Source organism: Belonocnema kinseyi, chromosome 3 (assembly GCF_010883055.1).
Source record: "Belonocnema kinseyi isolate 2016_QV_RU_SX_M_011 chromosome 3, B_treatae_v1, whole genome shotgun sequence".
Taxonomy (NCBI): domain Eukaryota; kingdom Metazoa; phylum Arthropoda; class Insecta; order Hymenoptera; family Cynipidae; genus Belonocnema; species Belonocnema kinseyi.
In genome coordinates, this window is record NC_046659.1 from 12,194,369 (window position 1) to 12,200,174 (window position 5,806).

The 5,806-nt window shown below is 32.1% G+C and overlaps 1 protein-coding gene across 3 annotated transcripts in view; it reads right to left on the minus strand.

The window, feature by feature from the left end:
* The window catches only part of LOC117168711 (ras GTPase-activating-like protein IQGAP1), a 343,802-nt gene that overhangs the window by 267,570 nt on the left and 70,426 nt on the right, over positions 1-5,806 (minus strand). The window lies entirely within an intron of this gene.

Sequence of the window (5,806 nt, forward strand, 5' to 3'; positions counted from 1 at the left end):
CTTTCTCATTTACTCTATAATTAGTTAGGTATAAAAAGATAATTTTTCACGTTTTTATATTTTCAAATATCGACATCAAAATGGCCATTTTTAAAATTTTAGTTGTGGTTATATTAAGGGTGGTTTTTAGGGGTCTTGCCGAACGTTCTCACTCACTCCATAATTAGTTACGTAAAAAAGATAATTTTTCACGTGTTTATATTTTCAAATATCGACAATCAAAATGGTCATTTTTAACATTTTAGGTGTGGTTATATTAAGGGTGGTTTTTAGGGGTCTTGGCGAACGTTCGCACTCCCTCTATAATTAGTGAGATAAAAAAAGAGAATGTTTGACGTTTTTATATTTTCAAATATCGACAATAAAAATGGTCATTTTTAACATTTTAGGTGTGGTTAATTTTAGGGTTGGTTTTAGGTGTCTTGCCGAACTTTCTCACCCACTCTATAATTAGTTATGTAAAAAAAGATAATTTTTCACGTTTTTATATTTTCAAATATCGACAATCAAAATGGTCATTTTTAACATTTTAGGTGTGGTCAATTTAAGGGTGGTTTTTAGGGGTCTTGCCGAACTTTCTCACTCACTCTATAATTAGTTAGGTAAAAAAAGGTAATTTTTCACGTTTTTATATTTTCAAATATCGACAATCAAAATGGTCATATTTAACATTTTAGGTGTGGTTACATTAAGAGTGGTTTTTAAGGGTCTTGCCGAACGATCTCACTCATTCTATAATTAGTTAGGTAAAAAAGATAATTTTTCACGTTTTTATATTTTCAAATATCGACAATCAAAATGGTCATTTTTAACATTTTAGATGTGGTCATTTTAAAGGTGGTTTTTAGGGGTCTTGCCGAACTTTCTCACTCCCTCTATAATTAGTGAGATAAAAAAATAGAATTTTTGACGTTTTTATATTTTCAAATATCGACAATCAAAATGGTCATTTTTAACATTTTAGGTGTGGTTATTTTAAGGGTGGTTTTTAGGGGTTTTGTCGAACTTTCTCACTCCCTCTATAATTATGATGATAAAAAAAGAAAATTTTTCACGTGTTTATATTTTCAAATATCGACAATCAAAATGGTCATTTTTAGCATTTTAGGTGTGGTTATTTTAAGGGTGGTTTTTAGGAGTCTTGCCGAACGTTCTCACTCACTCCATAATTAGTTAGGTAAAAAAAGATAATTTTTCACGTGTTTATATTTTCAAATATCGACAATCAAAATGGTCATTTTTAACATTTTAGGTGTGGTTATATTAAGGTTTTTTTTAGGGGTCTTGCCGAACGTTCTCACTCCCTCTATAATTAGTGAGATAAAAAAAGAGAATGTTTGACGTTTTTATATTTTCAAATATCGACAATCAAAATGGTCATTTTTAACATTTTAGGTGTGGTTATTTTAAGGGTGGTTTTTAGGGGTCTTGTCGAACTTTCTCACTCCCTCTATAATTATGATGATAAAAAAAGAGAATTTTTCACGTTTTTATATTTTCAAATATCGACAATCAAAATGGTCATTTTTAGCATTTTAGGTGTGGTTATTTTAAGGTTGGTTTTTAGGAGTCTTGCCGAACTTTCCCACCCACTCTATAATTAGTGAGATAAAAAAGAGAATTTTTCACGTTTTTATATTTTCAAATATCGACAATCAAAATGGTCATTTTTAACATTTTAGGTGTGGTTATTTTCAGGGTGGTTTTTAGGGGTCTTGCCGAACTTTCTCACTCCCTCTATAACTATGATGATAAAAAAAGAGAATTTTTGACGTTTCTTTATTTTCAAATATCGACAATCAAAATTGTAATTTTTAACATTTTAGGTGTGGATATATTAAGGGTGGTTTTTAGGGGTCTTGCCGAACTTTCTCACTCCCTCTATAATTAGTGAGGTAAAAAAAGAAAATTTTTGACGTTTTAATATTTTCAAACATCGACAATCAAAATTGTGTTTGGCAGGTTTGAATAATGGGTGATTTGTAAGGGTATTCAACCCCTCAAAAAATAAAAATTTCGAAAACTTCTTCCGATGGAATATAATTTTTTGTCATCCTAAATGATTTAGGCAAAAAAAATTGGGGGAAAAAAATCTTTAATTTCGTTCATATGAACGTTCGTAACTTCATGTACATTGGAGAAACACAAGAAAAAACGTGAACAACAAAACAAATAAACAACTGACCAGTTCCGAACGACACTAGACCGGCCATACTCAACAATCTTTGTATTTTTCTTTTTTCTTTGCCTTTACCCAATGTCAACCTACTTGCTTAAAAAATAAAATTAAAATGGAAACAAAAAACCCAACCTAACTCAAATTCAACTAACAATTTTTGTTCCCCAATCGTTATTTATTTTTTACAGGAACAGATTAACCATGGAGGAATAATTGAGAAGCAAAATAGAAGAAAGCACTAACGTCGTTAGGAATAAAAATAGGGAAAACCCAAAGGGACTGCACTGTCGATTTTGTAAAAACTTATTCTAAAATGAATTTACCTAATTCGCGACTCATTCTGCAACAATAGACCATACAGATATAAAAAGAACTTCACGACTGCAGACCCTAACAAACAAATTTACTTACAAGGGGACTGAGAGACAATAAACAAAGAAATACAAAAGCTTTTTAAAAAAGAAATCGAGGAATATGAAATCGAACTAAATACAGACTACGAGAGAGTGCAGAATCTAGACAAAGAACTAAAGGAATTGACCAAAAATCCAAGCTTACACCCAAACCCTCAAAGCAGGGGGGGTGGCTATATTAATTGTTACTCGGTCATTAGGCTCGGCGCTGCCCTGCAACAAGAAGTTGCAGGAGCACGCACGAGAGGTTACGGAATTCCCCGAGGGGACTAAATAATTGAACTTGAACCTGCAAAAATCCTCAAACGGGCCAGGATACAAAATGTCCAAAACGCAAAGAATTGGGCATAATTCCTAAATTTGGCGCCAAACAGTTCCCGAGTTTAGCTCGTTCTACTTTAGCGTCCACGAAAAACGACCTTTGATGCGATACGAACGAAAAATTGTGCATTTTTCGACTTTTTGGAGTAAGAACTTTTTTATCGTGGATGTCGTGACTAACATATCCAAAATTTATAAACATCCGCCGATACCTTTCTTCTATGCAATTGGTCCAGGGCTCTTTATAAAATTTGTGAAAATTTACTATTTACAAAAAATTATGACGCTATTAAAAATATGCTGGAAGAGAAAATTAAAATCCCACAAAATATGCGGGAAGAGAAAATTAAAATCCATCACAATATGCCGGATCCGTATACACTACGTAAATAATATAGAAACATGCAAAGGATTAAGCCAATATTATAATTTTGGAAGGATTAAAATCTCGTTCAGTCAGATGTAAACAGCTTTACAGGAGTCACTGATTTGAATACGCTTGAAATCAACACTGTCGAAGGGGTAGCCATACAAACTTCACGAAAAAATTCGCGGCAATTTCTCAGTAAAAATGAAAAATTTCTGGTTGACTTTGAAACCCCAGATGGATTTCGTATGAGTTCCGGACAAACCGCACTTGTCCGTAATATGTCTGGAATCTGTCCTGTTTCATCCGATTTTCATCCGTGAAAATATTTAGGTCCGAAATACACTCGTATTTTTCCGAAAGTTGTCCGAATTGTAGAACCAGAAATTATTTTTTTCAATTGGAATCCGAAAATCGTCCATTTTCCTCCGAATTTTTTCCAATAAGAATCTGACAGAGATTTGAAATCCATCCGCACCTATCCGAAATTCGTCCGTAGTAAAAAATCTGAAATTATTTTTTTCAAGTGGAATCCGAAAATCCTCCGCTTTCGTCCGAATTGTATCCGACCAGAAATGGGATCCGAAATCAGTCCACACCTGTCTGAACTTCGTCCGTTTTCGTCGTAATTGTATTTAACAAAAAATGAAATCCGAAATTATTCCACATCTGTCTGGAATTATGCCGGAGTATAAAATTTGAAATTATATTTTTTTAAAGTGGAATCCACAACTCGTCCGTTTTCACCCGGAATGTATCCGTCAAGTAATGGGATCCGAAATAAGTCCGCACCTGTCTTAAATTCGTGTCAAGTATAAAATCTGAATTTTTTTTTGTATAGTGGAATCCGAAATTTGTTCGTTTTCGTCCGGATCTTACTTAACAAAAAAGGGAATTCGAAATAAGTCCGCACCTGTCTAGAATTATTCCGGATTATAAAATTTGAAATGATTTTTTTTATCCACATGCGTCCGGGGAAATATTAATTATTTTGTTGTCTTTAATGCTCCAATTATGGAGGATCCTTTCAATGCTAAGTAAGCATATAATGTACGCAAATAATCCCTCCCCTCTTTATCTCATAATGAATCTGCTTATATGAAATGTGAACTGTTTTATATAAGTGCAACAGTTTTTATTAAATTTCAATTGAAAATGCTCTTCATAAAGAAAGGACAACTTCAACGATAATTGAAAGAATCTCAAATAGTAAGTTTCTATTACATCTTAATTATATTTGGCAATGTTGATATCAGTGTTGAGTAGTAACTGGTTACAAGTAACTAAGTTACTAAAAAGTTACGTCATTTGTAACTTTTAGGGTAACTTAGTTACTTTTTTAAAAAAGTAACTTGTAACGTAACTTAGTTACGATTTTTGCAGTAACTTGTAACTTAATTTTAGTTACTTTACAGTTACTTTGTGTTTTTTGTATATTTTTTTGTATGGTCAATTTACATTTTTTTCTAATAAAAAAGGAAGAGGTTAAACACTCGGATTTAAAAGTCGCGCGGTTTTAGAAGCTTCGGGTTTTCGTATTCTTGGGTCAATCAAAAATCTGTTCGGAAATGACTCAACCAGTTAGGAAATGAAGTCGCACTGCTGTCTCACTTGACGAAATATCGGTCTAGTTTTTCATTTACCAAACCAATCCCTGTTTTTTTAAAATAACATTTTGATAAATTATTAATATTTTTATTGCTATAATATAATAATAAATAAATTTATTAATCTTTTATCAATTATTTTTATTTTTACATTAAAAAATTCAGGAAGAGAAAAAAGTAACTTTTTATGTATCTTGAAGTTACTTTATCTAGTAACTTTAACTAGATACAGTTACAAGTAACGTGACTGTAACTATTTACTTTTTTGCGTTAAGTAACGTAACTTTAACTAGTTACTCAAAAAAAGTAACTTACCGAATACTGATTGATATTTAAATGTTTTTATCAACTTTCATTACAATAAAGTTTGCAATTATGTTTAAAATTAGTATTATTTTAACACTGCTAATTGTTTTAATAACTCTCATAATGTTTTTCGAACCGAAGTCACTTAGGTTACAATTTTCACATGTTGACCCAATATTGCTCTAAGTGAAAAGAAAAAGATCTACCACGAGGTACTGAACTTCTGCTAAGCTTTCTTCTTCAATCTGATGCAAGTGTAACACTTGAATAAACTCTCAACTACATATATAAAATATAGTATCGACTGATTTCTGTTAACGTTCATATCATACGCTATGTACAATCAAACTTCTGAATATTTATTGATCAAAAGTTAAAACTTCTTTACCGTATTTCGACAGCGAGGAGTATTTAGAATCCTTTTTACCATTGCCTACAAATAGGACTTCACGATCATTACTGCGATGGAAGTCCACTACTTCGTTCCTGATGAATAATAAATTACAGTACATTGTGCATTTTTCCCGCAAGTGTTCTAGCATATTGTTGACACGCAGGGATGCTTTTTAGGCTATTAGCAAGTGAAAGCTTGGCACCTCCAAGAGCGCCGATG